This window comes from Callorhinus ursinus, unplaced genomic scaffold (genome assembly GCF_003265705.2).
Source record: "Callorhinus ursinus isolate GAN/ISIS: 27379988/994484 unplaced genomic scaffold, GSC_fseal_2.0 scaffold16, whole genome shotgun sequence".
Lineage (NCBI taxonomy): Eukaryota > Metazoa > Chordata > Mammalia > Carnivora > Otariidae > Callorhinus > Callorhinus ursinus.
The window spans coordinates 29690508-29706250 of NW_027397078.1; the positions used below are offsets into that span (position 1 = coordinate 29690508).

The following is a 15743-nucleotide window of genomic DNA, read 5'->3' on the forward strand; positions in this document are numbered from 1 at the left end:
TGTGTGTGTGTTTGTGTGTGTGTGTGTATACATATACCACATCTTCTTTATCCATTCATCTGTTGATGGACATCTTTTTTTTTTTAAGATTTTATTTATCCGACAGTGAGAGACACAGCGAGAGAGGGAACACAAGCGGGGGGAGTGGGAGAGGGAGAAGCAGGCTTCCCGCGGTGCGGGGAGCCCGATGTGGGGCTTGATCCCAGGACCCTGGGATCATGACCTGAGCCGAAGGCAGATGCTTAACGACTGAGCCACCCAGGCGCCCCTGTTGATGGACATCTTGGCTCTATCCATAGTTTGCTATTGTGGACACTGCTGCTATAAACATCAGGGTGCATGTACCCTTTTGGATCCCTACATTTGTATCTTTGGGGTAAATGCCCAGTAGTGCAATTGCTGGATCATTGGTAGCTCTATTTTCAACTGTTTGAGGAACCTCCATACTGTTTTCCAGAGTGGCTGCACCAGCTTGCATTCCCACCAACAGTGTAGGCAGGTTCCCCTTTCTCCGCATCCCTGCCAACATCTGCCGTTTCCTGACTTCTTAATTTTAGCCATTCTGACTGGTGTGAGGTGGTATGTCATTGAGGTTTTGATTTGGATTTCCCTGATGCCAAACGATGTTGAGCACTTTTTCATGTGTCATTGGCCATTTGGATGTCTTCTTTGGAAAAATGTCTGTTCATGTCTTCTGCCCATTTCTTGATTGGATTATTTGTTCTTTGGGTGTCGAGTTTGATAAGTTCTTTATAGATATTGGATATTAGCCCTTTATCTGATATGTCATTTGCACATATCTTCTCCCATTCTGTTAGCTGTCTTTTGGTTTTGTTGACTGTTTCTTTTGCTGTGTAAAAGCTTTTTATCTTGATGAAGTCCCAATAGTTCATTTTTTGCCCTTGCTTCCCTTGCCTTTGGCAATGTTCCTAGGAGGAAGTTGCTGCGGCTGAGGTCGAAGAGGTTGCTGCCTGTGTTCTCCTTTAGGATTTTGATGGATCTTGTCTCACATTTAGGTCTTTCATCCATTTTGAGTCTATTTTTGTGTGTGGTGTAAGGAAATGGTCCAGTTTCATTCTTCTACATGTGGCTGTCCAATTTTCCCAACACCATTTGTTGAAGAGACTGTCTTTTTTCCATTGGATATTCTTTCCTGCTTTGTTGAAGATTAGTTGACCATAGAGTTGAGGGTCCATTTCTGGGCTCTCGATTCTGTTCCATTGCTCTGTGTGTCTGTTCTTGTGCCAGGACCATACTGTCTTGACGATGACAGCTTTGTAATAGAGCTTGAAGTCTGGAATTGTGATGCCATCAGCTTTGGTTTTCTTTTTCACAACATTCCTCTGGCTACTCGGGGTCTTTTCTGGTTCCATACAAATTTTAGGATTATTTGTTCCATTTCTTTGAAAAAAGTGGATGGTATTTTGATAGGGATTGCATTAAATGTGTAGATTGCTCTAGGTAGCATTGACAACTTCACAATATTTGTCCTTCCAATCCATGAGCATGGAATGTTTTTCCATTTCTTTGTGTCTTCCTCAATTTCTTTCATGAGTATTTTATAGTTTTCAGAGCACAGATTCTTTGCCTCTTTGGTTAGATTTATTCCTAGGTATCTTATGGTTTTGGGTGCAATTGTAAATGAGATCAACTCCTTAATTTCTCTTTCTTCTGTCTTGTTGTTGGTGTATAGGAATGCCACTGATTTGTGTGCACTGATTTTATATCCTGCCACTTTACTGAATTCCTGGATGAGTTCTGGCAGTTTTGGGGTGGAGCCTTTGGGTTTTCCACATAAAGTATCATATCATCTGCAAAGAGTGAGAGTTTGACTTCTTCTTTGCCGATCCGGATGCCTTTGATTTCTTTTTGTTGTCTGGTTGCTATGGCTAGGACTTCTAATACTATGTTGAATAGCAGTGGTGATAGTGGACATCCCTGCCATGTTCCTGACCTTGGGGGGAAAGCTCTCAGTTTTTCCCCATTGAGAATGATATTCACTGTGGGTTTTTCATAGGTGGCTTTTATGATATTGAGGTATGTACCCTCTATCCCTATCCTCTGAAGAGTTTTGATCAAGAAAGGATGCTGTACTTTGTCAAATGCTTTTTCTGCATCTATTGAGATGATCATATCGTTCTTGTTCTTTTTTTATTAATGTACTGTATCACATTGATTGATTTGCGGATGTTGAACCAGCCTTGCAGCCCAGGGATAAATCCCACTTGGTCGTGGTGAATAATCCTTTTAATGTACTCTTGGATCCTACTGGCTAGTATTTTGGTGAGAATTTTTGCATCTATGTTCATCAAGGATATGGTCTGTAATTGTCCTTTTTGATGGGGTCTTTGTCTGGTTTTGGGATCAAGGTAATGCTGGCCTCATAAAACGAGTTTGGAAGTTTTCTTCCATTTCTATTTTTTGGAACAGTTTCAGATGAATAGGTATTAATTCTTCTTTAAATGTTTGGTAGAATTCCCCTGGGAAGCCATCTGGCCCTGGGCTCTTGTTTGTTGGGAGATTTTTGAGGACTGCTTCCATTTCCTTAGTGGTTATAGGTCTGTTCAGGTTTTCTATTTCTTCCTGGTTCAGTTTTGGTAGTTGATACATCTCTAGGAATGCATCCATTTCTTCCAGATTATCTAATTTGTTGGCATATAGTTGCTTATAATATGTTCTTATAATTGTTTGTATTTCTTTGGTGTTGGTTTTGATCTCCTCTTTCATTCATGATTTTGTTGATTTGGGTCATTTCTCTTTTCTTTTTGATAAGTCTGGTCAGGGGTTTATCAATCTTATTAATTCTTTCAAAGAACAAGCTCCTAGTTTCGTTGATCTGTTCTCTTCTTTTGGTTTCTGTTTCATTGATTTCTGCTCTGATCTTTATTATTTCTCTTCTCCTGCTGCGTTTAGGCTTTATTTGCTGTTCTTTCTCCAGCTCCTTTAGGTGTAGGGTTACGCTGTGTACTTGAGAACTTTCTTGTTTCTTGAGAAAGGCTTGTATTGGTATATACTTTCCTCTTAGGACTGCCTTTTCTGCATCCCTAAGATTTTGAACAGTTGTGTTTTCATTTTCATTTGTTTCCATGAATTTGTTAATTCTTGTTTAATTTCCTGGTTGACCCGTTCATTCTTTACTAGAATGCTCTTTAGCCTCCATGCATTTGAGTTCTTTCCGACTTTCCTCTTGTGATTGAGTTCTAGTTTCAAAGCATTGTGGTCTGAAAATATCCAGGGAATGATCCCAGTCTTTTGGTACCAGTTGAGACCTGATTTGTGACCCAGGATGTGATCTATTCTGGAGAATGTTCCATGGGCACTGGAGAAGAATGTGTATTCCGTTGCTTTGGGATGGAATGTTCTGAATATATCTGTGAAGTCCATTTGGTCCAGTGTGTCATTTAAAGTCTTTATTTCCTTGTTGATCTTTTGCTTAGATGATCTGTCCATTTCAGTGAGGGGGGTGTTAAAGTCCCCTCCTATTATTGTATTGTTGTCGATGTGTTTCTTTGCTTTGTTATTAATTGGCTTATATAATTGGCCCTCCCATGTTAGGGGCATAGATATTTACAATTGTTAGATATTCTTGTTGGGCAGACCCTTTAAGTAGGATATAGTGTCCTTCCTCATCTCTTATTATACTTTTTGGTTTAAAATCTAATTTGTCTGATATAAGAATTGCCACCCCAGCTTTCTTTTGGTGTCCATTAGCATGGTAAATGGTTTTCCACCCCCTGACTTTCAACCTGGGGGTGTCTTTGGGTCTAAAATGAGTCTCTTGCAGACAGCATGTCGATGGGTCTTGTTTTTTTTATCCAGTCTGATACCCTGTGTCTTTTGATTGGGGCATTTAGCCCATTTACATTCAGGGTAACTATTGAAAGGTATGAATTTAGTGCCATTGTATTGCCTGTAAGGTGACTGTTACTGTATATTGTCTGTGTTCCTTTCTGGTCTGTTACTTTTAGGGTCTCTCTTTGCTTAGAGGACCCCTTTCAATATTTCTTGTAGGGCTGGTTTCGTGTTTGCAAATTCCTTTAGTTTTTGTTTGTCCTGGAAGCTTTTTATCTCTCCTTCTATTTTCAATGACAACCTAGCTGGCTATAGTATTCTTGGCTGCATATTTTTCTCATTTAGTGCTCTGAATATATCATGCCAGTCCTTTCTGGCCTGCCAGGTCTCTGTGGATAGGTCTGTTGCCAATCTAATCTTTCTACCATTGTAGGTTACAGACCTCTTATCCCAAGCTGCTTTTGGGATTTTCTGTTTGTCTCTGAGACTCGTAAGTTTTACTATTAGATGTCGGGGTGTTTACCTATTTTTATTGATTTTGAGAGGGGTTTCTCTGTGCCTCCTGGGTTTTGATGCCTGTTTCCTTCCCCAAATTAGGGAAGTTCTCTACTATAATTTGCTCCAGTATTCCTTTTGCCCCTCTCTCTCTTTCTTCTTCTGGGATCCCAATTATTCTAATATTGTTTCATCTTATGGTATCATTTACCTCTCGAATTCTGCCCTCGTGATCCAGTAGTTGTTTATCTCTCTTTTTCTCAGCATCTTTATTTTCCATCATTTGGTCTTCTATATCACTAATTCTCTCTTCTGCCTCATTTATCTTAGCATTTAGAACCTCCATTTTTGATTGCACCTCATTAATAGTCTTTTTGATTTCAACTTGTTTATATTTTAGTTCTTTTATTTCTCCAGAAAGGGTTTCTCTAATATCTTTCATGCTTTTTTCAAGTCTAGCTAGTATCTTTAAAATCGTCATTCTGAACTCTAGTTCCGACATCTTACTAATGTCCATACTGATTAGGTCCCTGGCAGTCGGTACTGCCTCTTTTTCTTTTTGTTGAGATGATTTTTTCTGTGTTTTCATTTTTTCCAGAGAAGAATAGATGAATGAGAGAACAAAATGCTAACAGGGTAACACGACCTCAGAAAAACATACACTAAACAAATCAGATGGGACCTGAAGCCAGGGGAAAAGAAAGGGAAAGAAAGAATAAAGATAAAGATAAAAAACAAAAAAACAGAATATGATCAAATATGATCAGGCTGGTGCATAGATCAGTGCCACACACTAGATTTTAGGTGTATTTTGGTTTGTTTAGAAGAACGTGCCTCCCAAAATTTTAAAGAAAGAAAAACTTATATATCTACAAAATAAGGGTAAATACGATGAAGGGATGGAATATGACTGTGAAGATGATAATTATAAAACATTGTATAAAAGGAATTGATAAGAGAAGTTGGTTGAAAAAAGAAAGAAGAGAATTTAAAAAAAAAAGGGAGAAAATGTGATCAGTCAGGAGACTAGAACAAAGCCATACACTAGAGATTTAGGGTATAGTTTGGTCTGTTAGAAGAAACTCTCTCCGAAAATTTTAAAGAGAGAACAATTTATATATATACCAAAAATAAGGTTAACTACTATGAAGGGAAAGAATATGACTCTAAAAATGAAAAATAAAAAAGATTTTTTAGAAAAGGGATTGATAAGATGTTGATTGAAAAAGGGAAAAAGAAAAATTCAAAAAAAGAAAAAGAAAAAAAATTAAAAAATTAACTTTGAAACACTAAAGAATCATGGGAAAAAACCCATGGATTCTATGTGCAGTATTCCCCTAGCACTGGACTTCTGCCGTTCTCATTGATCGGTAACTTGGTCTTGGCTTGCTGGCTGTTCTTGCTGATCTTCTGGGGGAGGGGCCTGTTGCCGTGGTTCCCAAATGTCTTTGCCGGAGGCGGAATTGCCCTGTCCTTGTCGGTCCGGGCTAAGCAAGCTGCTTGGGTTTGCTCTCGGGAGCTTTTGTTCCCTGCAAGCTTTCCGTACAGCTTTGGAGGACGACAGTGACAATGGTGGCCTCCCAATCTCCGTCCTGGAGGATCCCAGAACTGGGCCCCGCTCTTCAGTGCGCCCCCAGAGAAAAGCAGTCAATCACTCCCGTGTCCCCGGTCTCCGGCCTCACTCCGTGCTCACCCGGCCTGTGACCGAGCGTTTCTGTCTCTGGCACACGACCCCGTGTGGAGTCTCCAAACCCAGCAGATCCCTGAGGTGTGCTTCCACGCTCCTCCTCCCGGGGGAGGAAGGGGAGTCTCCCCGGATCTGCCGCTTGTTGGGTCCCTGCTGGAGGAACAGTGGCCCGACTGGGCCGCGGATCACAGTTTATGGCCACCCCGAGCTGAGAGCCCGCCCCTTGGCCCTGTCTCTGCAGCCGGCTTCCCCGCTCTGATCCCTGGGAGCTCTGGCGCACTCAGGCACCCCCGGTCTTTCTGTGACCCCGAGGGTCCTGAGACCACACTGTCCCGCGAGGGTTCCACCCCCCGCTTAGCCACTGGAGCGACGTCCGTCAGCGGAGCTGACTTCTCAAAGTTCCGATTTTGTGCTCCGCGGCTCTATCACTTGCCAGAAGCGGCCGACAGAGGCCCCCTCCCCCGCCGTCTATCCTCCCGAATATCGCCTCGGATTCACTTCTCCGCACGTCCTACCTTCCAGAAAGCGGTCGCTTTTCTGTTCAGAGTCGTTGCTATTCTTTTCTTCGATCTCCTGTTGGGTTCGTAGGTGTTCAGAATGGCCTGATCCCTATCCAGCTGAGTTCCTGGGACCAGATGAAATTTAGGTCTCCTACTCCTCTGCCATCTTGCTCCTCTTATTGATAACTTTTTAAGAGAAAGAAACTAAAATCTTCTAGAATGGTAGATTTTATAAAAGTGTTGCTTTATATAATTTTAAACTATGTTATTAATGCATGGAAGTTCAAAATTGTTATAGCTTCTTGTAGGTTGCTTTTTTTGTCATCAAATGAGGTCCTGCTTTATTACTACTATGTCTTTCCCCTTTAAATTTTGTTTTGCCTGTTACTAATTTTGCTAGATAGATTTTTTGTTATTTGTCTAGTATATTTTTTCCCATTCCTTTTATTTTGGCTTATGTATGTCATTGTGTTTTAGGTGTGCCTATCTCTAGTTTTTGTTTTCACTCACCCAGTATGAACAGACTTAATTATCTATTAAGGATAGTGATTAAAAATTTAGATTACAAATATGCTTGAGTTCAATTTTTGCTTTCTTGTTCCTGTTTATTTGATTTTTGCTTTCTTCTGTTTTGGAAGTTATCCATTTTGTTTTTTTAACACTTACCCTCTCACTTTTTTTTTTAAAGATTTATTTATTGATTTTAGAGAGGGGAAAAGAGAAAGAGATTGGGGAGCGGGGAGGGCCAGAGGGAGAGGGAGAGATTTTAAGAAGACTGTGCACTGAGCGAGGAGCGTGACACAGGGCTCAATCTCACAACCCTGAAATCAGGACCTGAGCAGAAACCAAGAGTCATACGCTTAATCTACTGAGCCACCCAGGGGCCCCTGCCCTCACTTTCCATTGCCTTTTAACCTTTTATGTTGCCGAGAAGATACTTACTGCAAGGTTAGTTATCTTTGTTTTGTTTGGAATAGAGTAAAAGCATGATAACTATTTTGTGGAATAACATTCACTGCATATTGAGGGATGCTGCTGTGTACCTAATAACATACAGTGTATATGTTGCTTTACTTTCTGCTCACAGAGAGTGTAGGGCAAGCTACTGAAACCTTCCCGAACTTTCTGCAGTGTTTCTATCCTCAGAACTCAGCTGACCTGCCTCTTCTTCCCATTTCTCTTTTCTCATGATTTTTCTCCAGTAGCCTTTGGAAAGGTGCCTTAAATAGTATGACAGGAAATTACAAGAGGTAGCATGAAGGAAAGTTCAGTATATCAAGTCATGAAATCTCAGCTGCCCAGTTCTATGAAGTTAATAGTTTTTTAAAGGCAACCTCTTTTTTTCCTCTTTGTTCATTTGTGTCACTGCTTTGTCCTGTGACACATGCACCTTCAGCTGCCTTTTGAAAACCTGCTATTTTGGAGGGCATAATTTTGACTGATAGGCCTATAATTAGTAAGTGCTCATTAAGTACTGTGTCCTGAGTAGTTCTCTGGGGTGGTAGAGAATGTTCTTAGCAGCTGCCAGGGTGATAACAGTCCTGCAAATTGGCATGATTCCAGAAGTAGCCAAAGAACTTTATAAAGATGGAAAGTAAACAGAAGAACCTAGCAGTAGCTACAGCAAGGGAGGACAGAGTACGAAGGCCTCTTGGTCACCAGAACTATGGACTCCCCACCCTTGTTTTCTCCATAATGTTGAAAACTTGATACTCTTTGTTTTTGTGCCACCCATTTGAAGTCATGCCTCTCTCTCTTGGCTCTTTGTCATCCTGCCTCCTAGCCTCAGATGTTTCTCAAGTATCGACCTGGAGTCCTCTTCTCTCTTCAGTGATGCTCCCCCCACACAGAGCATTCTGTCCCAGTGGTTTCAGACGTAAGCTTTGTGTTGATGACTTGCAAATCCACACCTCTGGTGCTACCCAAACTCCAGTCCCACATTTCTAATTGTCTGCTGGACATTTACCCTTAGAGGTCCTCCTGAAGCCTTGACTCAGTACACCTAAAGCCTTGCTCTTTCCTTAAAACCAACTTCCATACTTTATGACCCAGCATTTCCACTCCTATATGTGTAGCTAAAGGAAATGTGTGCACAGTGCATCAAAAGACATGTATAAGAGTGTTCATAGGGCATGACACATCATGACCAAATGCGGCTTCACCCAGGAATGCAAAGTTGGGTTTAAATTTAAAAATCAAATCGTTTAATTCATCACATTAACAGAATAAGGGGGGAATCATGTGATTATTTTAATAGATATAGAAAGTTCATTGACAATATTAAACATCCTTTCATGTAAAAACTCTTAGCAAAGTAGGACAAGAGAATATTCTTTCTTTTAAATTTTAAATCCAGTATAATTAACATGCAATGTTATATTAGTTTCAGGTATACAACATAGTGACTCAAAAATTGTTTTTTTTTTTTTTGGACACTGGATATATTTTTATTGAGCCTTTTAGTTTACAACACGAGGTAAAAGGAATGTCAGTTCTCCTTAACCAATATTTTACATAGCTGTAGTAAAATATTTCAAACTTTAGGGAATTTTAATGGTTTACATATCTTAAAAGTTGGGAATCGAGTAAACAATATTTGGCTTCTTGAATTTTCGAGTTGACTCTTCCCTAACAGTGGTAACCAGCTTTAATTAGTTACATAAGTTTCTTCAAAGCCATGTTTTATTGTTGCTGATGTCTTTATACCTGAAGCATTGTTCTTTTACTCAATATCCACTAATTCCACTTTGAAACTGAGTTTTGCATTTGGTGGAGTTTTGGCATCAGGCTGTCCTTTCTTACCATGAGCCCATTCTGCTTCGATCTCCGGTCGAGCCTTTTCTCCTTTACTGCTGGTCAAGAGTGCTTCATCCCATCCTCTGATAACTTTGCCTATTCCAACCTTAAAACTTAAGGGTGTGGCATTTTTCTTCTTTGAACTTGTTTGAATATAGTATCAAAACCAGTCCCATCCTGTGGTGTTCCTGTATACCAGCAGTGAACAACATCTCCTGTTTTGGGAAAGTTAGTTTTATCTCCTTTTTTAAGAACACAGTTTATATATTTTGGTGGACCCTCATCCAGAGTCTCTTCAGACTTGGTTTCCTTGGGTTTATCTTCATTAAGCTTCACATTTTTCACCTGCTCAGACACTTTACTTAAATTTTCAGTACCCTTGAAATGCTTACTTTCAAAAAGACGCTTATAGGCTGTAACCAAATGGTCCCTGTTAGCTGTTTTGACCACCTTTTCAATGTTTCCTAATAACTTATGTTCTGCAAGAAACAAATCTGAACTGTAGTCCTGTAAAAACTTGATAATGTCCTTCTTGGGTAGCTGCTTGCTGTTCCATGGTCTAGGTCCACCGTGGAATGGCTGCTGCCGTCTTCCCCCACTCATGATTCAACAGTTCTGTATATTACTCAGTGCTCATCATGATGAGCGTATTCTTTTTTTTTTTTTTTAAGATTTTATTTATTTATTTGAGAGCGAGAATGAGAAAGAGAGAGCATGAGAGGGGGAGGGTCAGAGGGAGAAGCAGACTCCCCGCCAAGCAGGGAGCCTGATGTGGGACTCGATCCCAGGACTCCAGGATCATGACCCGAGCTGAAGACAGTCACTTAACCACCTGAGCCACCCAGGCGCCCCATGATGGGTGTATTCTTAATCTCCTTCACATATTTCACCCATTCCCCTCCCACCTCCCTTCCGATTGCCACTAGGTTGTTCTCTGTATTTCAGAGTGATTTTTTATTTTATTTTTAAGATTTTATTTATTTGACAGAGAGACAGCGAGAGAGGGAACAAAAGCAGGGGGAGTGGGAGAGGGAGAAGCGGGCTTCCCGTGGAGCAGAGAGCCCGATGCGGGGCTCGATCCCAGGACCCTGGGATCATGACCTGAGCCTAAGGCAGACGCTTAACAACTGAGCCACCCAGGCACCCCCAGAGTGATTTTTTAAAAAAGATTTTATTTATTTATTTATTTGAGAGAGAGTGAGAGAGCACAGGCAGGGGCGAGCAGCAGAGGGAGAGGGAGAAGCAGGCTCCTTACTGAGCAGGGAGCCCAGTGCAGGGCTGGATCTCAGGACTCCAGGATCATGAACTGAGCTGAAGGCAGATGCTTAACTGGCTGAGCCACCCAGGCGTGCCCCTTCAGAGTGATTTTTATTTGTCTCTTTTTTCTTTGTTTGTTTTGTTTCTTAAATTCCACATATGAGTGAAATTATGCATTTGTCTTTCTCTGACTTATTTCACTTAGCATTATACTCTAGATTCATCCATATTGTTACAAATGGCAAGATTTCATTCTTTTTTATGGCTCAGTAATATTTATTCCTCTCTCTCTCTGCGCGCGCGCGCGCGCGCACACACACACACACACACACACACACACACACACACACACACACCCCATGTCTTCTTATCCTTTCATCTATTGATGGACACTTGGCTTACTTCCATAATTTGGCTATTGTAAATAATGCTGCGATAAACGGGTGCATATGTCTTTTCAAATTAGTGTTTTTGTACTTTTTGGGCAAATCGTAGTGGAATTACTGGATCCTATGGTAACTCTATTTTTAAGTTTTGAGGAACCGCCATACTGTCTTCACAGTGGCTGCACCAGTTTGCATTCCCAACAGTGCACGAGGATTCCTTTTTCTCTACCTTTTCAGCAGCACTTATTTCTTGTGTGTGTGTGTGTGTGTGTGTGTGTGTTTTTAACATTTTATTTATTTATCTGAGAGAGAGAGAGAATGAGGGAGAGAACACGAGAGGGGGGAGGGTCAGAGGCAGAAGCAGACTCCCTGCCGAGCAGGGAGCCCAATGCGGGACTCGATGCGGGACTCGATCCTGGGACTCCAGGATCATGACCTGAGCCGAAGGCAGTTGCTTAACCAGCTGAGCCACCCAGGTGCCCATTCCTTGTGTTTTTGATACTAACCATTCTGACAGGCGTGAGGTGATATCTCATTGTGGTTTTGATGTGCATTTCCCTGATAATAAGTGATGTTGAGCATCTTTTTATGTGTCTCTTGGCCATCTAGATGTCTTCTTTGGAGAAATGTCTGCTCATGTCTTCTGCCCATTTTTTAATTGGATTATTTGGTTTGTTTTGGGTGTTAAGTTGTATAAAGTTCTTTATATATTTTGGATACTAACCCCTTATTCATACATGTCATTTGCAAATATCTTCTCCCATTCCATAGGTTGCCTTTTAGTTTTATTGATTGTTTCCTCCGCTGTGTAGAAGCTTTTTATTTTGATAGTCCCAATTGTTTATTTTTGCTTTTGTTTTCCTTGCCTCAAGAGACATACCTAGAAAAATATTACTATGGCCAGTGTCAGAGAAATTAGTGCCTCTGCTCTCTTCTAGGATTTTAATGGTTTCAGGTCTCACATTTAGGTCTTTAATCCATTTCGAATTTATTTTTGTGTAAGAAAGTGGCCCAGTTTCATTCTTTTGCATGTAGCTCTCCAGTTTTCCCAGCACTATTTGTTGAAGAGACTATCTTTTTCCCATTGTATATTTTTTCCTCGTTTGCTGAAGATTATTTGACCATGTAATTATGGGCTTATTTCTGGGTTTTCTGTTCTGTTCTATTGATCTATGTGTCTATTTTTGTGCCAGTGCCATAATGTTTTGATCACTAGAGCTTTGTAATATAACTTGAAGTACAGAATTGTGATGCCTCTAGTTTTGCTTTTCTTTTTGAAGGTTGCTTTGGCTATTTGGAGTCTTTTGTGGTTCCATACTAATTTTAGGATTGTTTGTTCTAGCTCTGTGAAAAATGCTGTTGGTATTTTGATAGGGATTGCATTAAATGTATAGATTGCTTTGGGTAGTATAGACATTTTAACAGTATTTGTTCTTCTGATCCACGAGCATGGAATGTCTTTCCATTTCTTTGTGTCCTCTTCAATTTCTTTCATCAGTGTTTTATAGTTTTCAGAGTCTAGGTCTTTCACATCCTTGGTTAGGTTTATTCCTAAGTATTTTATTATTTTTGGTATAATTGTAAATAGGATTGTTTTCTTTTTTTTTAAGATTTTATTTATTTATTTGACAGAGACATAGCGAGAGAGGGAACACAAACAGGGGGAGTGGGAGAGGGAGAAGCAGGCTTCCTGTCGAGCAGGGAGCCTGATGTGGGGCTCGATCCCAGAACCCTGGGATCACGACCTGAGCTGAAGGCAGACGCTTAATGACTGAGCCATCCAGGCACCCAGGATTGTTTTCTTAATTTCTCTTTCTGCTACTTTATTATTAGTGTATAGAAATGCAATGAATTTCTGTATATTGATTGTATATTCTGTAAACTTGTTGAATTCATTTATCAGTTCTAGTAGTTTTTTGGTGGAGTCTTGCAGGTTTTTTTTTTTATGGGGGGGAGGGGCAAAGGGAGAGGGAGAGAAAGAATTCCAAGCAGTCTCCATGCCCAGTGTGGAGCCTGAAGTGGGGCCTGATCTCACAACCCTGAAATCATAACCTGAGCTGAAATCAGGAGTTGGATGCTCAGCCGACTGAGCCATCCAGGCACCCCAGGTTTTCTGTATATGGTATCATGTCCTCTGCAAATAGTGGAAGTTTCACTTCTTTCTTACCAATTTGGTTGCTTTTTATTTTTGTTGTCTGATTGCTGTGGCTAGGACTTCCATATTGTGTTGAGTAAAAGTGGTGAGAGTGGACATCCTTGTCTTGTTCCTGGACTTAGGGGAAAAGCTCTCAGTTTTTCACCACTGAGGATGATGTTAACTGTGGGTTTTTCATATGTGGCCTTTATTATGTTAAGTTGTGTTTCATCTAAACCTACTTTGTTGAGAGTTTTTATCATGAATGTATGTTGTACTTTATCAAATTATTTTTCTGCATCTATTGAAATGATCTTATGTTTCTTATCTTTTCTCTTACTGATGTGATGTATCATGTTGATTGATTTGCAACCTTTGCATCCCAGGAATAAATCCCACTTGGTCATGGTGAATGATTCTTTTAATGTATTGTTGGATTTGGTTTGCTAATGTTCAGATTTTTGACGTCTGTGTCCATGAGAGATATTGGCCTATAGTTCTCTTTTTTTGTAGTGTTTTTATCTGGTTTTGGTAGAAGGCTAATGCTGGCCTCATAGAATGAATTTGGGTTTTCCTTCCTCTTCTATTTTTGGAATAGTGTGAGAAGAATATGTATTAACTGTTCTTTAATTGTTGGGAGTTTTTTGATTACTGATTCAATTTCGTTGCTGGTAATCAGTCTGTTCAATTTTCTATTTCTTCTTGATTCAGTTTTAGTAGGATATAGGTTTCTAGGAATTTATCCATTTTTTCTAGGTTGTTCAGTTGGCATATAATTTTTCATAATATTTCTGTTATAATTGTATTTCTGTGGTGTCTGTTGTTATTTCTCTTCTTTCATTTCTGATTTTGTTTATTTGAGTCCTCTCTCTCTTTTGATGAATCTGGCCAGAGGTTTATGACTTTTGTTTATCTTTTCAAAGAAACAGCTCCTAGTTTCATTGATCTGTTCTATTGTTTTTTAGTTTCTATTACATTTATTTCTGCTCTAATCTTTATTATTTCTTTCTTTCTACCAGTTTTGGGTTTGTTGGTTGTTCTTTTTCTAGCTCCTTTAGGTGTAAGGCTAGGTTGTTTATTTGAGAATTTTCTTGCTTCATGAGGTAGGCTTGTATTGCTATGAACTTCCCTCTTAGAACAGCCTTTTCTGCATCCCAAAGATTTTGGACTGTTGTATTTTCATTTTCATTTATCTCTGTGTATTTTTTAACTTCCTCTTTGACTTCTTGGTTGACCCAATCACCATTTAATAGCATGTTATTTAACCTCCATGTATGTATGTTCTTTCAAGATTTTTTTTCTTGTGATTTCTAGTTTCGTAGTGTTGTGGTTGGAAAAGATGCATGATTTGACTTCAGTCTTTTTGAATTTGTCGAGACTTGTTTTGTGGCCTAACGTGATCAGTTTTGGAGAATATTCCATATGCACTTGAAATGAATGTGTATTCTGTTTTAGGGTGGAATGTTCTGAATATATCTGTTAGATCCATCTGGTCCAATGTGTCATTCAAAGACACCGTTTCCTTGTTCATTTTCTGTTTGGATGATCTATCCATTGATGTAAGTGAGGTGTAAAAGTCTCCTACCATTTTTGTATTACTATTGATTACTTTCTTTATGTTTGTTATTAGTTGTTTTATGTATTTGGATGCTCCCATATTGGGTGCATAAATATTTACAATTGTTACATCTTCTTGTTGAATTGTTCCCTTTATGATTATGTAGTATCCCTCTTTGTCTCTTGTTACAGTCTTCGTTTTGAAGTCTATTTTGTCTGATATTAGTATTGCTAACCTGGCTTTCTTTTCACTTCCATTTGCATGATAAATGATTTTTCATCCCTTCACTTCAATCTGCATGTGTCTTTAAGTGTGAAATGAATACTTGTATGCAGCATATAGATAAGTCTTGCTTTTTTATCCTTTCTGTCACCTTTTGTCTTTTGACTGATGCATTTAGTCCATTTACACTCAAAGTAACTATCAATCAATGAGTATGTACTTATTACCATTTTGTTACTTGTTTTATGGTTGTTTTTGTAGTTTTTCTCTGTTCCTTTCTTCTCTTGCTCTCTTCTCTTACAGCTTGCTGGCTTTCTTTAGTGACAGGCTTGTATTCCTTTTTCTTTATTTTTAACTTATCTATTACCAGTTATTGATTTATATATAGTGACCATTAGGTTTATTTATAACATTTTCTGCATATAGCGTTCTATATTAAGGTGATGGTTGCTTAAGTTTGAACCCATTCCAGAAGCCCTAAATTTTTACTCCTCTCTCCCCTACGTTTTAGGTATATTGTGTCATACTTTACATCTTGTTATTTTGTGAATCCCTTCACTGATTTTTATGCATATACTTAATTTTACTGCCTTTGTGTCTCCTACTTTTCTTAATTCTGCTTATGGACTTTCCTTTCTACTCAAAGAGTCCCCTTTAACATTTCTTGTAGGGCTGGTCTAGTGGTCATTAACTCCTTTAACTTTTTTGTGTCTAGGAAATTCTTTATCTCTCCTTCTATTCTGAATGATCCCATTGCTGGATAGAGTATTCTTGGCTACAGATTTTTCTTTCAACACTTTGAATATATCATGCCATTCTCTTCTGGCCTGCAAAGTTTCTGCTGAAAAATCAGCTGATAGCTTATGGGGTTTCCCCTGTACATAACTGTTTTCTTTTTTCTTGCTACCTTTAAATT

General features: G+C 39.4%; 1 protein-coding gene and 1 pseudogene across 1 annotated transcript in view; one reads left to right on the forward strand and one right to left on the reverse strand.

The window, feature by feature from the left end:
- The window catches only part of BEND2 (BEN domain containing 2), a 132074-nt gene that overhangs the window by 77862 nt on the left and 38469 nt on the right, over positions 1-15743 (forward strand). The window lies entirely within an intron of this gene.
- LOC112812626 (peptidyl-prolyl cis-trans isomerase FKBP3-like) overlaps positions 9197-15743 on the reverse strand; it is an 82135-nt pseudogene continuing 75588 nt past the window's right edge.